Source organism: Pseudophryne corroboree, chromosome 10 (assembly GCF_028390025.1).
Source record: "Pseudophryne corroboree isolate aPseCor3 chromosome 10, aPseCor3.hap2, whole genome shotgun sequence".
Taxonomy (NCBI): domain Eukaryota; kingdom Metazoa; phylum Chordata; class Amphibia; order Anura; family Myobatrachidae; genus Pseudophryne; species Pseudophryne corroboree.
The window spans coordinates 29,577,054-29,597,236 of NC_086453.1; the positions used below are offsets into that span (position 1 = coordinate 29,577,054).

Genomic DNA, 20,183 nt, shown 5'->3' on the forward strand with positions numbered 1-20,183 from the left:
CCTGGCATTGCTAGGCGCCGTGCGGGGGACAGGGAAGGAGAGAGACGCGTCGGCCGTGACCGCTACTCAGTCAGGGCACGGCCGAAGACCGCCGCGCCTAACAGTACCCCCCCTTGAGGAGGGGTTAAAGAACCCCTAGAGCAAGGTTTCTGAGGAAACTCCTGAAAGAATATCCTCTTAAGCTTAGGAGCATGTAAATCCTTATCAGTGGACCAAAAAATAGAGCCGACCCCGAGAAAGCTTAGAATCTAAAACCTTCTCCACCAAGAACTCTTGTTGCCCCTGAACATCCACCGGAGATCTACCCTGGGAAGTCCTCCGAGGAAATCTCCTGGAAGAAAAATACTGTTTACAAAGGGAACAGTGAAAAGTATTGCCAATTTTGAGAGATCTCGGCAAGCGTAGCCGAAAAGCAACTGGGTTGACCTTCTTAATGATAAGGAATGGTCCAATAAATTTGGGTCCCAGTCTAGCCGAGGGTTGTCGGAGCTTGATGTTGCTAGTTGACAACCATACCTTATCTCCCACCTTAAAAGTGCAAGGACGTCGGAGCCTATCAGAAAATGTCTTTTCTCGGAAGGCAGCTTTTCTCAAGGCAAGGTGCACCTTTCTCCAAATTGTTCTGAGATGGGAGGTTAAGGTCAACGAGGAGACTGGAGAATGAGGAAAAAAAGAGTTGGCTCTAGGATGAAAGCCAAAGACTGAAAAGAATGGGGACTCCTTGGTGGAAGAATGACAAGATTTATTATAAGCAAATTCGGCTAAAGGAAGAAATTCAGACCAATTATTCTGGAGTTTGGCCGAATACAACCGTAAATACTGTTTTAATGACTGGTTAACTTGTGCGGTTTGTCCGTTAGATTGTGGATGGTACCCAGATGTTAAAGAGAGTTTCATATTTAATGAGGCACAAAAACGTTTCCAGAAACGAGCAATGAATTGCGGACCCCGATCAGAGACAATATCCCTGGGCAACCCATGGAGCCTGAACACAAGACGGAGAAACAAAACTGCCAACCCTTGAGCAGAGGGTAATCGGGGAAGAGCAATGAAATGAGCTATCTTACTAAAACGATCTACTACCACCCAAATGACTCGAAATCCGGCTGAAAGAAAAAGGTCCACCACGAAATCCATGGATATATGTGACCATGGCCTGAGAGGAACGGCTAAAGGTACGAGTTGCCCGATCGGCAATGAACGAGGAACCTTATACCATGCACAAACCTGACAGGAATGGAGAAATTCCCTTACATCTTTAGAAAGACTAGGCCACCACACCGAACGAGAGACTAACTCCAAGGTCTTAGTGATACCTGGATGACCAGAGACTTTGTTGTCATGAAACTCAGCTAAAACAGTGCCTCTCAGAAATTCAGGGACAAAGAGACGATCAGAAGGAGTACGTTTCGGAGCCTGTTGTTGAAGCTGGACTAACTGAGTAAATAAATCCTGTGTGAGGCCTGCCCAGATGACAGATGATGGAACTATGGGGGTAGTAGCAGGATGGTTATTGTGAACCGGAAGAAAACAACGTGACAGAGCATCAGCTTTAGTATTTATGGAACCGGGCCTGAAGGTGATAATAAACCTGAAACGAGTAAAAAACAATGCCCAACGTGCCTGCCGAGCATTAAGCCGTTTAGCTGACTCAATATACTGCAGGTTCTTATGGTCAGTAAACACTGTAATGGTATGCCTAGCTCCCTCCAGCCAATGCCTCCACTCCTCGAAAGCCCATTTAACTGCCAGCAATTCTCGATTACCAATGTCATAGTTGGATTCTGCAGAGGAGAATTTCATGGACATGAAGGCACAAGGGTGTAATTCCTGAGACTCCGGATCTTCCTGAGATAGGATAGCCCCACTCCAACCCCTGAGGCATCTACCTCGACTATAAAGGGGAGCTCCGGGTTAGGGTACCTGAGAACAGGAGCTGAGACAAAGGCCTGCTTTAAGGCCCGAAAGGCAGACTCGGCTGCAGGCGACCAATTGGAAGGGTCCGCTCCTTTTTTAGTCAATGCTACTATAGGAGCGACCAAATCAGAAAAGGTATGAATGAACCACCTATAATAGTTTGCAAACCCTAAAAAGCGCTGAATTGCTTTTAAATTTGTGGGTTGCGCCCAATTAAGGATGGCCTGGAGTTTTTTCGGTTCCATGAAAAATCCCTGGGGAGAAATAATATACCCCAAGAAGGACACTTCCATGATGTGAAAATCACATTTCTCTAGTTTTGCGTATAAATGATTCTCCCGTAGTTTTTGTACAACCAGACGCACATGGGTAACATGTTGTTCCATAGACTCAGAATAAATCAAAATGTCATCTAAATAAACGACAACGAACTTTCCAAGAAAGTCACGAAGAACATCATTGATGAGGTCTTGAAATACCGCAGGAGCATTTGGCAGCCCAAAGGGCATCACCAGGTATTCATAATGACCCGACTGTGTGCTGAAAGCCGTCTTCCACTCATCCCCAGATCTTATTCGGATGAGATTGTAAGCTCCTCTAAGATCGATTTTTGAGAAGATAACGGCAGAGCGTAACTGATCAAAAAGTACTGAAATCAAAGGCAAAGGGTAGGTGTTTTTAACAGAAATTTTATTCAGAGCCCGAAAATCAATACATGGTCTGAGCGACCCATCTTTTTTCTCAACAAAAAAGAATCCTGCACTCAAAGGAGATTTTGAGAGCCTAATGAAGCCTTTTTTCAGGCTTTCCTGGATATAATTATCCAAAGCCGTGGTTTCTGGCCCGGAGAGGGCATATAATCTCCCCTTAGGTAAAGTGGCCCCGGGAACTAAATCTATAGCGCAGTCATAGGACCGATGGGGAGGCAGAACGTCTGCATTACCCTTGGAGAAAACATCAGCAAAATCCTGATATTCCAAAGGAATAAGATCTGGGGTGACTGCCGCAACCCGGACTGGATGGGAAATACACTCCTTAACACAAAAAGGACCCCATTGGGAAATCTCCCCAGACCGCCAATCTATGGTGGGATTATGAAAGGCAAGCCAGGGGTGACCCAAAACTACTGGAACTGCCGGACAATGTGTAAGGTAAAATTCTATTTCTTCTGAATTTAGGGCCCCCACTGTCAGCAATACTGGAGGTGTGCGGTGAGTAATAACCCCATTGGAAAGCGGACCCCCATCCAAACCGTGCATGGTGATACGTCTATCTAAGGGTATCTGTGGAATGCCTAAAGCCTTAGCCCAAGCTAAATCCATAAAATTTCCTGCAGCTCCACTGTCGGCGAAGGCCGACACAAACGAACTGAGGCTGCCAAAGTAAATCTTTACCGGAACTAATAGAGAATCATTAGAGGAGATTAACTGCAGACCCAAGTGAACCCCCTCACAATTCACTTGGTCAGAGCGTTTCCCGGGTTGTTCAGTTAGGTGCGATATGTCCCTTACCACCACAATACAAACAAAGACCAGAACTTAACCTTCTGGTTCTTTCCTCTGGGGACAGCCGGGAGAGACCCATTTGCATGGGCTCCTTGACGTCCTCAGAAAAAGTATATACACATGGATTAGGCCTAAAAGTTGTTCCTCTTTCAGCCCTCCGCTCTCGGAGACGACGATCAATTTTAATAGCGAGCTCCATGAGTTTGTCTAGAGTCTCAGGAGCGGGCTACTGAAGGAGACTGTCTTTAATAACTTCCGACAAACCGAGGCGAAACTGACTGCGCAGGGCCGGGTCATTCCAGCCACAGTCGTTCGACCAACGGCAAAATTCGGTACAATACACCTCTGCTGGATTTTTGCTTTGCTTAAGGGCACGCAGGTGACTCTCAGCTGATGCTTCTCTATCTGGGTCATCATATAAGAGGCCTAAGGACTTAAAAAAGGCGTCTACCGATAACAAAGCAGCATCATCCGCTCTTAGCCCAAACGCCCAGGTCTGTGGATCACCCTGAAGTAGAGACATCACAATCCCGACCCACTGAGACTCAGTACCAGAGGAACGGGGCCTTAAACGAAAATAAAGCTTACAAGCTTCCTTAAAATTAAAAAAATCCTTTCGGTTACCCAAAAAACGGTCAGGTAAATGCATCTTTGGTTCTGGAACCATACTCCGGGAGGCTCACAAAAGATCTTCCTGCGACCTCACCCGAAGAGTAAGGTCCTGAACCATCTGAGTTAATTCCTGTATTTGGTTAACCAAAAGCTGACTGGGGTTTGGCCCTAAACCTGCCGGATTCATGAGGCCCACCAATACAATGGAAAAAATTAAACCCCTTTTTTATTTTTTTTTTATTTTTTTTATGTGGGCCGGTGATAATGTTACGGTCCTGATGCTCAGGACAGGGGAGATCTTATGTAGTGAGCCCTGAGCACCAAGATGGAATGCTGGGATTGGGAAATGGGAAGGAAATAGCCCCTAGCACCCTACCTCCGTTGTCTTACCCGTGTTATCAATTCACGCCTGAACGACTATGGTTTCTTGGGCCCATGGCAGCCGCGTTTGAAGGGCGGATTAGGTCTGCCCAACTCCGATGCCGCCTCAGGTCTTAAAGAGAGACAAGGCGTGAACTGAGACAGGGTAATAACAAGGGGACCTCTAACTGAAACAACCACGGCGTCCTGCATTGCCAGGGACCCGGCGGCTATCGTACGCACGGCGTCCTGGCGTTGCTAGGCGCCGTGCTGGGGACAGGGAAGGAGAGAGGCGCGGCGGCCATGACCACTGCTCAGTCAGGGCACGGCCGAAGACCGCCGCGCCTAACACTCGTGCTGCATCATGCTGCTCAGTGTCAGTTCTTAGTAGTATCATCATCAGTGCCCAGTATCACTGCTCATTATCTTGTGCTGCATTGTGGTGCTCAGTAATACTACATTACTAATACTACTACAGTGTCTTTTGCTGCATCTTGCTGCTGTAGGGTGCTGTGGTAGTGTGCTGTCACTGTGCATAGGTCATCATCATTCCAGTCACAGTAGTATCTGGTATCTATCTAGTGGTCTCTAATTCCAGACATTACTGCCGTCTAATTCCATATATATTACTGGCATATAATTCCACACAAAAAATGGAGAACAAAAATTTGGAGGGTAAAATAGGGAAAGCTCAAGATCCACTTCCACCTAGTGCTGAAGCTGCTGCCACTAGTCATGGCAGAGACGATGAAATGGCATCAACGTCGTCTGCCAAGGCCGATGCCCAATGTCATAGTAGAGAGCATGTAAAATCCAAAATGCAAAAGTTCAGTAAAATGACCCAAAAATCTAAATTAAAATCGTCTGAGGTGAAGCATAAACTTGCCAATATGCCATGTACAACACGGAGTGGCAAGGAATGGCTGAGGCCCTGGCCTATGTTCATAGCTAGTGGTTCAGCTTCACATGACGATGGAAGCACTCATCCTCCTGTTAGAAAAATGAAAAGAGTTAAGCTGGCAAAACAAAGCAAAGAACTGCATTCTAAATCACAAATCCCCAAGGAGAGTCCAATTGTGTCGGTTGCGATGCCTGACCTTCCCAAAGCTGGACGGGAAGAGGTGGCTCCTTCCACCATTTGCACACCCTCTGCAAGTGCTGGAAGGAGCACCCACAGTCCAGTTCCTGATATTCAAATTGAAGATGTCACTGTTGAAGTACACCAGGATGAGGATATGGGTGTTGCTGGTGCTGAGAAGGAAATTGATGAGGAGGATTCTGATGGTGAGGTGGTTTGTTTAATTCAGGCACCCGGGGAGACAGCTGTTGTCCATGGGATGAATAAGGCCATTGACATGCCTAGTCAAAATACCAAAAAAATCACTTCTTCGGTGTGGAATTATTTCAACAGAAATGCGGACAACAGGTGTCAAGCTGTGTGTTGCCTTTGTCAAGCTGTAATAAGTAGGGGTAAGGACGTTAACCACCTAGGAACATCCTCCCTTATACGTCACCTGGAGAGCATTCATCAGAAGTCATTGACAAGTTCAAAAACTTTGGGTGACAGCGGAAGCAGTCCACTGACAACTAAATCCCTTCTTCCTCTTGTATCCAAGCTTCTGCAAACCACACCACCAACTCCCTCAGTGTCAATTTTCTCCTTAGACAGGAAAGCCAATAGTCCTGCAGGATATGTCATTGGCAAGTCTTACGAGTCCTCTCCTAACTGGGAATCCACCAATGGATCCTTGAGTGTAACGCCTACTGCTGCTGTTGCTGCTGGCACTGCTGTTGTTGCTGCTGGGAGTTGATCATCATCCCAGAGGGGAAGTCGGAAGACCACTTGTACTACTTCCAGTAAGCAATTGACTGTCCAACAGTCCTTTGAGTGGAAGATTAAATATTAAAGCAGTCATCCTGTTGCAAAGCGGATAACTCAGGCCTTGACAACTAGGTTGGTGTTAGACGTGCGTCCGGTATCCGTTAATTCACAGGCACTTAGAGAATTGCTTGAGGAAATGTGTCCCCAGTACCAAATCCCACCTAGATTCAAATACCGAGAATGTACACAGATGTCAGAAAAAGTGTCCTCAGTGTCCTAAAAAATGCAGTTGTACCTACTGTCCACTTAACCATGGACATGTTGACAAGTGGAGCAGGCCAGACTAAAGACTATATGACTGTGACAGCCCACTGGGTAGATGTATTGCCTCCCGCAGCAACAACAGTGGCAGCACCAGTAGCAGCATTTCGCAAATGCCAACTCATTCCTAGACAGGCTACGCTTTGTATCACCACTTTCCATAAGCGGCACACAGCTGACAACCTCTTAAGGAAACTGAGGAACATCAATGCAGATTGGCTTACACCAATTGGACTCTCCTAGGGATTTGTGATATCGGACAATGCCACCAATATTGTGCGTGCATTACATGTTGGCAAATTCAAGCACGTCCCATGTTATGCACATACAATTAATTTGGTGGTGCATCATTTTCTGAAAAACGACAGGGGTGTGCAGGAGATGCTGTTGGTGGCCCAAAAAATTGCGGGCCACTTTCGGCATTCAGCCACTGCATGCCGAAGACTGGAGCACCAGCAAACACTCATGAACATGCCCTGCCATCAGCTGAAGCAAGAGGTGGTAACGAGGTGGAATTCAACCCTCTATATGCTTCAGAGGATGGAGTAGCAGCAAAAGGCCATTCAAGCCTCTACATCTGCCCACGATATAGGCAAAGGAGGGGGAATGCACCTGACTCAAGTGCAGTGGAGAATGATTTCTATGTTGTGCAAGGTTCTCCAACCCTTTGGACTTGCCACATGTGAAGTCAGTTCAGACACTGCCAGCCTATGTCAGGTCATTCCCCTCATCAGGCTTTTGCAGAAGCAGCTGGAGAGACTGAAGGAGGAGCTAAAATGGAGCGATTCCGCTATGCATGTGGGACTTGTGGATGGAGCCCTTCATTTGCTTAACCAGGATTCACGGGTGGTCAATCTGTTGAAATCAGAGCAATACATTTTGACCACCGTGCTCAATCGTAGGTTTAAAGCATATGTTGTATCTCTCTTTCTGGCACACACAAGTCTGCAGATGTTCAAAGACCTGCTGGTGAGACATTTGTTTAGTCAAGTGGAACGTGACCCACCAACAGCTCCTCCTTCATTTTCTACCACCACTGGAGCTGCCAAGAAATGGATAACATTTCCAAAACCACCCGCTGGCAGTGATGCAGGGCAGTTAGGAGCAAGTGCTGACATCTGGTCCGGACTGAAGGCAGTGGCGGATCTAGACTTAACTTTTAGGGGGGGTTTAAGAATTATGACTCCTCCCCCTAATCATAGCCCCTCCCACTTAGTAATGTCCTTCCCGTTCGCTTCTAAAATTTCCTATTGTTGCCATTACTAATAAAATGTTGCCAGTTAGTGGAGAGAACCCTGCGCACTGGTGATACAGACTGGCGAATCGCCATTCCTTCCATCAGGGGTGGTAGAGGCTAAGACCGTAGGGCAATTTAAACATGCATGGGATAGACATAAGGATATTCTTACAAAGAAATAAGGATCAGATAAGGTTAGAGATAAAAAAATAATGTAAAAAAAAAGAAAAGGGGCAGACTAGATGGGCCAAGTGGTTCTTATCTGCTGACAAATTCTGTTTCTACAGCACACAGAATGAGCCGAAATTCACATTATAGCACACTGTATGAGCTGAAATTCACATTATAGCACACTGAATGAGCCGAAAATTCACATTGTAGCACACTGAATGAGCCGAAATTCACATTATAGCACACTGTATGAGCTGAAATTCACAATATAGCACACTGAATGAGCTGAAATTCACATTATAGCACACTGTATGAGCTGAAATTCACATTGTAGCACACAGTATGATCCAAAATTCACATTATAGCACACTGAATGAGCCAAAATTCACATTATAGCACACTGAATGAGCCGAAATTCACATTATAGCACACTGTATGAGCTGAAATTCACATTATAGCACACTGAATGAGCTGAAATTCACATTATAGCACACTGAATGAGCCGAAATTCACATTATAGCACACAGAATGAGCTGAAATTCACATTATAGCATGCAGAATGAGCTGAAATTCACATTATAGCACGCAGAGTGAGCCAAAATTCACATTATAGCACGCAGAATGAGCCAAAATTCACGTTATAGCACGCAGAATGAGCCGAAATTCACATCATAGCACACTGAATGAGCCGAAATTCACATCATAGCACAATGTATGAGCCGAAATTCACATTACAGCATGCAGACTGAGCTGAAATTCACATTACAGTACACTGAATGAGCCAAAATAATGCAGGGACATGTACACTTTAGTTAGGAGAAGAGGGGGGAGAAATGGCACACAGGCAGTTTAGCTAGGAGCGAAGGGGGGAGATATGGAACACAGAGGGCACACACACACACACACACTTATTTTAGCTTGGAGGGGAGGAGACATGGCATGCACTGACAGTGACACCTACTCATATTTTGTCCGCAGCAGGGTGTGATGCGCTATTATGCAAATTTCTACACTGGCTCCCCATGTCCTTTAAAATACAATTAACATTATTTCCCTTCACCTACAAGGCCCTCAATAACAACTGCTCTTCATACCGTTATACCCTTATTTCAAAGTACACAGGGACCTATGATGGTGGATTCGATTCCAGTGGGGACGAATTAATACTCTGTGAGGAGGAGGATGTACACAGTGAAAGGGGTGAGGAATCGGAGGATGAGGATGAGGTGGACATCTTGCCTCTGTAGAGCCAGTTTGTGCAAGGAGAAATTGATTGCTTCTTTTTTGGTGGGGGCACAAACCAACCAGTCATTTCAGCCACAGTCGTGGGGCAGACCCTGTCGCTGAAATGATTGGTTTGTTAAAGTGTGCCTGTCCTGTTTATACAATGTAAGGGTGGATTGGAGGGCCCAAGAACAATTCCATCTTGCACCTCTTTTTTTATTCATCTTTGCATCATGTGCTGTTTGGGGCCTATTTTTTTAAGTGCCATCCTGTCTGACACTGCAGTGCCACTCCTAGATGGGCCAGGTGTTTGTGCCGCCCACTTGGGTCACTTAGCTTAGTCATCCAGCGACCTCGGTGCAAATTTTAGGACTAAAAATTATATTGTGAGGTGTGAGGTGTTCAGAATAGACTGGAAATGACTGGAAATTATGGTTATTGAGGTTAATAATACTATAGGATCAAAATTACCCCCAATTTAAGCTGTTTTTGAGGTTTTTTTTAAAAAACACCCGAATCCAAAACGCATCCGAATCCAACAAAAATCCGAAAGGGAGGTTTTGCCAAAATGCAACTGAATCCACAACACGACTGCAGAACCAAATCCAAAACCAAAACACAAAACACGAAAAATGCCCGCTGCACATCTCTAATTTCTACCTCCTTATATAAAAATATATTGAATTAATAGATTATCTAACACATATTTTCCTCATGACCAATTCCCCACCAGCAGTTTACACAGTACTGTGATGGAACGTCTGTACAAGACTCTACACCAACCGGATTGTATAACCTCTCTTTTGCTCCCTCTTTTTCTCCCTCTGTTTTCCCCTCTTTTTATGATGATAGAAACTGTCCATCTATAGCAGGTGATGTTCACATAAATATAAACATATAATGTACTTATGGTTTTGTGAACTCTATTTTGTGTATTTAAACTGTCTATGTACATGTGTTTATATATTTGTCTACAATATTTGATTTTTGATCGATGTGTTTTTACTGAACATCTATAACAAAACTGCAAGCTTACGTATGCTGAAATCCCTTTCAACTAATTAATTGATTAATTGGACTAAGCTGTGGCTCAAGGATCTACACAGCTTCCTGTACTGCATGAGACACCTTCTTCTAAGAAAGCTGCCAGGAGCATAGAAGTGCATTGAAGCCTCATGCAGAGTGATTTTTAAAGCACAACACTATTGCCAGCTTCCCCACAGAGCATCACCATCGGATGAAGGGTGATATACCCAGTTGCACCAATGGCCCTGGTGGGCTACTAAGGAGATCATTACCTCCTGTTAGATTGAGTTCCAATCCAGCAGGTTATACATTGCTCACATATGTGCCCTGCTTTGTTATATATTACAATGCTACCTATGTGCCTAACACCCGGATTCTCTTAGACAAGCCTCTTAACAGAGAACTCCGGTGAGTGACACTTTGTTGTGTAGAGACTGATGGGACTGCACTGAGAGTCTCCACAGCATTAAGCTGTATGCCAACCACTGTTGGTACTACTATTATCATATATTCATGTTGATACAAAAAGCTGCTATTGGGCAATTTGTATTGTCATTTTGTTTGCTAAAACAGTATCTCTGAGATATATTAATATACAGCCTTTTAATTTTTACATTTTTTAATTACTGTTTTTTTTTAAACTGCTGATGCAGAGCTACATTATTTTATCCAATTGCAAAAATGTTGCTCAATATAGCTTTCTTCTTTTCTAAATAAATAAATTGTTAAAAATTGTATACAGTGTGTTAAGTTTGTGCTACAGCAGTGCTGCAGTTTTCTTTCTGATAGCATGTATGTTAGAGAGTTTGCACTCCTCTAGACAGCCATGCAGCTGCAATCTCACATTTGCTACACTGGTTATAATCACTAACTAGCGCCAGGACTGAAATGTACCTTTTTATATTTGAGGAAGTCATTGGAATATGAGATTTATGCCACTGACGTTCACCTTTACATGAGATTTTTTGTAGGTGTCTTGTTAATTCAGAGTGCCATTGTTCACATCTAGACCTATGTAGAGTGTGATGATTAGCTGGAGCTACTTCATCAAGAGCTATTTCTAGAGTCTGGTTCAGGTATGATCCAGCCATCTCCGGAGAAGTGAATTAGGTTAAAGCAGTTGTTGCAGAGAGGTGGAAAGTTCTTGAAAATTATTTGCATTAATATTTCTGTGTGTTTGAGAAGGATTGGAATACTTCAGTGACACTGAGTTTGTAGTATTGGAGGAGAGCATGCAGGTGGTAAGATTCAGGGACGTGCGTTGAGATAAATAGCACAGAAGGCACTGGCTAGCTGCAGAGCCAGATTTACATGCAATATATGAGCCAAAGGGTACATCTGGGCATTATACACAGGTGCAGCAGTATAAACTCCTGGAAATTTGGTGAGTTTTGATCAGAGATGTACTGACAGGATAGACAGGCGAGGCACTGCCTCACCTGCCATAGACTTCTTCTTTTTTAGTTTTGGCTATAAAAATTATTAGAATAATGCAAAGAAGATATTTTAATCAAATTATTTGTATTTTTATGTACTTTGTACAGTCAAAACTCTGGCACAAATGTTAGTATGACAGGAAAGGCTCTGCCTCACCCCACCGCACATCAATTGTAAGATTGTGATCTGAGAGAGGTAAAGAAGTGTTAGTGAATTCAGAAACTGAGCATAGCCTGGTTAATACTAGATCAATGCAGTGGCCCTACTGATGAGTAGAGGAGTCAGTTTATTGGGAGAGGCCGAAAGTAGAAGTTAGAGAGAGTAGTTTTGGGGCATGAACAGCAGATTTCAGACTATCAATAGCAATATTGAAATCACCCATGATGATGGTGGAGACACCAGAAAATAGGAAGTGAAAGATCCAGGCAGAAAAATCTTCCAGAAATTATTTAGGTTGCCAAGGTGGGTGATTGCTGCAACAAACAGAGAGAAACATGTGTAAATCTTGCTAAAATGTACTTCAAATGATGTAAATGTGAGCGATAAAACCTGTTGTAGAACTGTGTATGTAAAAGATTGGGAAAGTCCAACTCCACCTCCTTTACTGTTACCTGGACTGGAGGTATGTGTGAATTGGAGACCACCATGTGACAGTGCTGCAGGGGAGGCTGTGTTATGGATAGATGTTAATTTAGTAAAAACAGAGCTTGAATTCCATAAGGCACATTTTAGCGATTTGGAGGGTGAAGGGAGACATGAGGTGTATGACGTTGGCAGGATTTCTACATTGCTGCAAATCAGGTGAATGTGAGTGGGACAAGTGGTTTGGTCCCTGATTTGGTGAAATATCACCAGCTATCAGAATCAGGAGAGAGAGAGATGTGAGTGTAGGAGGTTTGTGATTTTTTTTTATGGTGACAGGTTGTGGATGTTATTGTTAATGTATAATGATAAGTAAAAAGCTCATGAGTGTTAATAAGAGGGGAGTGGACAATTGAGGAGGCAATGTGTACAGATGGGTGAGTGACAGGGAGAATGAATTAAGTAATTGCTTTGGAAAGGATATCATGGAGTGAAATGCAGAGAAGTAATTTGTTGTACATGATGTATTTGAAATAAAACTAAAGTTATTTAGTCTTAGAGAATAATAAAGTTGCAATTGTTACAGTTAAACATTCAAAAACTTGTTTTGATTGTGTTATTCCGCTGTTCATTTTCAAACACTTAGATTATGAACAATTTATAAAAGAGGTATGGGGAATTAATTGTCATTTATTTTTAATCTCTTAATTTAAATGGATGTCATTTACTAAATTTGTAACAAATTACTTTTGTGAACAGTAATATGTATTTTAGTTTTTATGCTTGTTTACAACCTTTTAAATGTCTATGATACTGCACATTATTGATCTGTTTGTAGGGAAGATCCAACATGGAGATTGCTGACTTAAATCAGACCTCAAATTATTGGACAGAGAATTCCTACACTGGGTAAGTATATTGTTTATGTAGAAAAAGTTATTTCTATATGTGAAAATGTTATACATATTTAGGTATGTTTTATCCCAATGAAAATTTTTGCTACCTTTTCTATTTTGCACATTTGTGGTAATGAGTGATAATGTACTATTTTTCACAAGTTTATTTACAGGTTTTACTCATTTTACTATCAGATAATCAAAGTACAAATCTTTAGTCTATGATTAAAACAAAAAAAGTTAATTAAAAGCTATTTTAATGCTAAAGAATGTGCAATTTGATTTTTTAAATATATAAAAAATATGTTCAAAAGTGGCTTTTGTACAAATTCTAAAACTTTCCAGTAGTGATCATTGCAAACTGGTGATGAAAGTCTATGATGTAAATTTACTTAGCATTGGTTTTGGATTCAATTAATAACCAATGGCTTTTTAGTGTCTAAAGTGGTTACCAAGAATTGGTTTTGATTGTCGTTTAAAATCTGCCAATTCATGGCTATCCATTTTAAAACCCTTCTATCACCGCAAAACCCATGAAAGCTGCTGTCAATCAGCAATGGGTGTCAAGCACTGCTCAGACCCATGGTATCTGTACAGATTTTGATGTATAAAAAGAAAAAAAAATTATGTGAGGACCCCCCCTCAAAAAAACAAACAAATTATAACTAATCCCAGGCTTCTTAGTACAGGCTTGGCTAGTATTGATAAATATGGTGGCAGTTAATATACTGCTTGATGCAATGCTGACAAATATAATTTCGGCAACCAAATCACAATCCAAAAAATCCTGACAGGCACACTAAACAATCAATATACCAATACAGCTTAAAAACCGGCACACCTCAAATACTGACACTCAAAATACTGACAGGTCAAGACGATATAAAAAAAACGACAACACAAAATACCGACACTGTGAAGACACCGACACAGTGAAGTTACTGACAAATAGAAATACCGGTAAACACAATGCAGGCAAGGTTGTAATCCTGACAGACCACCAACCCCCCAGTCAGAATACCGAACACTGACATTCTGACATACGAAATACCGACAACCACAACATGGCAAACAAGGGGGGTCATTCCTAGTTGATCGCTAGCTGCGTTGTTTGCAGAGCAGCATTCAGGCTAAAAAGCGGCACTTCTGCACACGCATATGAGATGCAATGCGCATGCGCGACGTACTTTCACAAAAGCCGAAGCAGTTTCACACAAGGTCCTAGCGACGCTTTTTAGTCGCACTGCTGGTCATTGAGTGACTGACAGGAAAGGGGCGTTTCTGGGAGGTAACTGACCATTTTCAGGGAGTGTGCTGAAAAACGCAGGTGTGTCAGATGCAAATGCAGGCATGCCTGGGAAAATGCGGGCGTGGCTGGCCGAACGCAGGGCGTGTTTGTGACATCAAAACAGGAACTAAATAGTCTGAAGTGATCGCAAGCTAGGAGTAGGTCTTGAGCTACTCAGAAACTGCTTGAAAATATTTTGGTGCAGTTCTGCGATCCTTTCGTTCGCACTTCTGCTAAGCTAAGATACACTCCCAGAGGGCGGCGGTTTAGAATTTGCATGGCTGCTAAAAGCAGCTAGCGAGCGAACAACTCGGAATGAGGGCCAATATACCTACACTAACACAATCCCGATAGACAAAATACCAAAACCAATGCAATACAGACAAACAATATACCAACACTAACACAATCCCAATAGTCAAAATACAGACACCAATACAATACCGACAAAGAATAATCCCAGCACTCATGCTGACAGATGGAATACCTGCAATCACATGACTGACAAACATAATACCGATACTAACACAATCCTGGTAGTCAAAATACCGACACCAATACAATATTAACAGAGTAATCCCAGCACACATGCCGACAGATGAAATACCGGCAATCACAACACTGACAAACAATATACTAAAACAATCCTGATAGTGGCCTGGTCTCACTTACTAATATAATATTATGTCATAACATGAGTTCTGAATATAAAGCATAACGTTAAGGCAGTAGAATCCAGGCTTATTACAAATGAGCAAATACTGTAGATATAGATCTCTTAAAATCATTTGTTTTCACCAAACAAATATACTACAGTATTCACAATAAGTTCTAAAGTCTAAAACGAATTTCCAAAGCAGAGAATACAGGTAACTATCCAACATTTTCAGTCTTTTATGCTTGTCTGGTAAATCATATTCTGGTAAGATTCGTGTGCATACTGTACACACAATAGAATTGTAATTCATACACAGTAACGTCTAAATGAACGTAGCACACTCTATATGGAATTTTCACAGTTGCTTACTGGTAAATGATGAGTGAAGCCCTGTTTGTCTCCTACCTTATGCAGACCAGTTCTGAAGTATCAGTCTTTTTAGAAAAGAAGTGGATTGTCTTTAGCTGGATGGAGAGTGGTCAGGTGATTTTGTGAAATAACCTACCCTAGGGTTGTGAGCTTCACCACAGATAGGTTCATATTGCAGATGATTCCTCTTTCTACCTTAAACTTTAAATTACTCAATTAGTCTTAATGGCTTTAATTTTTTAGGTAACTAATTTTACAGCTACTATTTCATATTTTCTATTATTCTGGTTTCTTAATCTAATTAAAAGAGCCAGATTAATAAACTAAACTGTTTCTAAATTAGTGTCTTTATTTAACCTGGGGTAATTGGTCAAATTAATTTATTCTGCAGAGCTCATATATTTAAATCATTTCTCCTTTGTTAAAATAAATTTCCTTTCAAAATTATACCAGAAGAATATTTGGCTGCTAGGATTTGAAAGGAAAAGTCACTCACCCTTGTAAGTGTTATAACTTCATATATACATGACTACATACTGTTTGCTCTGCAAAAAATTGTTTCTGGATTGTATCACATACAGGTAAAAGAAGAAGATGCTCACATTATTTCTATTAATGGTTCATAATGCACTATTATTATATACAGGTATTGCAGATTTTTAAATATATGGGCCTCATGGCTATATACCCCCATTTATAATTTAATTATTATTATTTTTTGTTTGCATTAATGATCATGAAAAATGATTGAGCTGAAGTACCCATTAAATAAGCAATTATATGATTAGGAGCTCTACAGAATATATAAAAATTGATAACTTCTCCCCCCATAAAAAAACACCAACTGAGAAACATTTTAACAAAAGATTTATTCAATTGAAAATGAAATTTACTAGGGTATTCAATTATCCGCAAATTTGCGGCAATTTTCCGTCCGAAAATTTTTTGCGGCAATCGGCCGAAAATTGCAGCGAAAACGCTCCGTTTTTCGACCTATTCAATTCCGACCGGGTTTCACGTGAAAATTCTTGCAGTGAAAAGTGCAGGTGAAAATGGGGAAATCAGCCTGTACCCCAAAAAATGCTAAACTAACATAGGAAAACAGAAGAGAAGTGTATTAGAGATCACATTAGAGAGTTTTTGGGGACTTAAATTGCGTGAAATGGCTGTTATATGCATTTTTTTAAAAATGTAAAAAAATGATAGAAAGCAAGTTTTTTTGAGCAAAATAAATGCTCTCATTAAATTTGGGGTACATGAAAATGGGTATAAGTATATATTTGGGTCATTTTAGGGTACTTTAAAAAAAAGTGTAAACAGACTGATTACTCCCATCTGCAAGCCTAAAAAACACCTGTCCCACTCATAAAGCACCCCAATATACCTGTCCCATACCTTGAACCCCAATTTCCATCACTTTTTACTTTTTCACCCTAAAAATGACATGTCATTATTGGCCAATTAAAAATAATTAAAAACTTCAACGTGCCTAATTAGTCATTAAGGGGGGTGTCCCAGGAGTTCTGTACCATATCCAAACATTTTTACCTTAAAATAGTGACTTTTCCCAACTTTTCACCTGCTTCAGAGAAGGTGAAGTGAAATTAGTGAAAAAATGATCACCGATAAATTTTCCAGGATAATTGAATAGGCTGTAATTGCGTTTCACTTGAAAAGTCAGTTATCACTGCTAATTGAATATACCCCTTAGTATTGGTCACACACAGGCACAGACAGACAGAGGTACTGCTCACAATGATTGTTCTCCCTACAGTTGCTAAGAAGAACAAAAAACACTAGTGGCAGGCAGGCATTAGGTGGCTGCTTGCACTGCAGTGTGGGAAATCCACCTCTGGGTATAATGAAGGCTCCTGTGCAGTGTGAAATTATTTCTGCTGAAGCTGGTAAGCCAGATGAAACATGTAGGCAATTGTACAGCCTGCAACTCCGACACTACCTCACACCATGAGATTTGAGCAGCTAAAGAGAATTCACTATTGTGGTAAGAAGACAGTGGGGGATATTCAATTGTTTGAAAAGTCAGTTGGGTGTCTGTTTTTCCTATCCAATAGACAAAAAAGAAAACCAACACCCAATCGATTTTTCAAATAATTGAATTCCCTCCACTATATATTTCAGTAACTAGACCTCTAAAGGTTCAACTCAATTTAGTATCACTCACGCAATAACTTATCAATAAGAAAAGCTATGACATAACTTGTGCCCCATATAGATAGGGCTACATTCTTTCAGCTAAGAAACACTGAGCCATAATGCACATGACTGTGTATGGAATATGACAGAAGAATGAATAATACATAATGCATATGCACAGAAATATTAATGGAATATATATGCGAAAAAGCATAAAAGACAATGCATATGATTGTGGTTAAAGTAGAAGGCTACATACCTGCGTTCATTTATTTGGAAATTAATTTTAGACTTTGAGAATTGATTGTGAATATAGAAGTCTTATATTTCAGGAACACAAATTATGTTAAGTGATAACATAATTTGCTATATAGTATGTAGCTCTCATCTACTCTATACTGTAACTAATCTGGGTACTGCAACCTTGATTTTAATTTTTAATATAAGTGTATTAATAACTCTTTTACCTTTGTTGTTTTCTATGTATTTTTGGACAATTCGTATACATACAGTATATTTATACAGTATATAGATAATTAGACATGTATAATTTAAATTACTTACTTAAGCAGTTGTCAGAATTCTAAATAGAATTTAATTTAATTCATACTATACATGCTCTATACAGCTTTAAATAATGTATAGAGAGATAATTGTACTGCAACTAATCCTACTCAGGAGATTTCCAATACAGTATGTCCATCTCACATTGTTGTTCACTAGTACAAATGATTAACTAACTATTGATAATAATAGGATTTTAATTACCTACCACTAAATCCTTTTCTCATAGTCCGTAGAGGACGCTGGGGTCCATTTTAGTACCATGGGGTATAGACAGTTCCGCAGGAGCCTTCGGCACTTTAAGACTTTTCAACAGTGTGAACTGGCTCCTCCCTATATGCTCCTTCTCCAGACCTGAGTATAGGAACTGTGCCCGAGGAGACGGACAACTTCAAGAGAAGAATTTACATTAAACTAGTGGTGAAATTTACACCAGCTCACACCATACCAAAAACATGTCGCCTAACATGGCCTTTAATATAACCCATGCTAACGTGCATGCATAACGTAACAGCAACTGCTGTAAAACATCTTAACACATGAGAACCTGTGTAAAAAGACAAAACGTAATATGCAGGAAAAATGAGCACTGGGCGGGCGCCCAGCATCCTCTACGGACTACGAGAAAAGGATTTACCAGTAGGTAATTACAATCCTATTTTCTCTTATGTCCTAAAGGATACTGGGGTCCATTTAAGTACCATGGGGATGTAGCAAAGCTCCCAGTACGGGCGGGAAAGTGCTAATGTTCCTGCAGAACTGACTGACCAAACTGAAGGTCATCAGCAGCCAAGGTGTCAAACCTGTAAAACTTAGCAAACGTGTTTGCCCCTGACCAAGTAGCTGCTCAGCAAATTTGCAATGCTGAGACACCCCAGGCAGCCGTCCAGGAAGAACCCACTTTCCTTGTAGAGTGGGCCTTTACCGAACTCGGTAACAGCAATCCTGCCGTGGAATAAGCGTGCTGAATGTTACCTCTGATCCAGCGCACAATAGTCTGCTTATAAGCAGGACCCCCAATTTTGTTGGGGTCATTGAGGACAAACAAAGATTTTGTTTTCCTTATCCGAGCTGTTCTTGCAACATAAGTCCTCAATGCTCTGATGACATCCAAGGACTTTGAAACAGGTTGGTTAATATGGAAATAAGACACAACCTTTGGAAGAAAATGCTGACACGTCCGCAGTTCAGCTCTATCTTCATGAAAAATCAAATAAGGACTCTTTTGTAACAGAGCCCCAATTCAGACACTCGTCTGCCTGAGGCCAGGGCCAACAGCATGACCACTTTCCAAGTGAGAAATTTCAACTCTGCCTCTTGTAGAGGCTCAAACCAGTCTAATTTAAGGAACTGCAACACCACATTAAGATCCCATGGTGCCGCAGGAGGCACAAAGGGAGGTTGGAAGCGAAGAACCCCCTTCACGAACGACTGGATCTCAGGAAGGGAAGCCAACTGTTTCTGAAAGAAAATGGACAAGGCCAAAATTTGGACCTTTATAGACCCTAAACTCAAGCCAGCATCCACATTTAATAGTTATATGACATTTATGGTAACAAACACAGTCCCTACTGCGGTGACTACTAATAGTCCCATCTAAATATATGAACACATGTTTAACGCATGCATATAATTAATTTAGTGGGAATATACAAATAAATAATACACAGTTCATAATAACTATAATGTGCACAGATGTGCAATATTTGTAAATTAATAAGTTGATTTATTAAATATCTTTATATGCATACACTATTCATGCAATACTCAGCATGTATTTACATGCTGCTATTTCTCATGCAATAATTGATAAGCTAGCTTATTTACAAATAGCTGCTTTCACAGGGAGACACATGTAGTGTTCCCTTTTGAAAGGCTTTCCTTAATCGCTGCATTTCATTCTATTGCAACAATTATAGTTACTATGGTAAGTTGAAATACACTAATTTGTAACAAAGGAAGCTACTATTGAAGAGATGCCATATTGAGAGACATCCCAAATCATTGATAAATACATGGTATGCTGGATAACTTTGATAA

At 41.2% G+C, this 20,183-nt stretch overlaps 1 pseudogene; it reads left to right on the plus strand.

Annotated features, from left to right (window-relative positions):
• The first annotated feature begins 15,434 nt into the window (after window positions 1-15,434).
• LOC134966838 (C3a anaphylatoxin chemotactic receptor-like) overlaps window positions 15,435-20,183 on the plus strand; it is a 31,371-nt pseudogene continuing 26,622 nt past the window's right edge.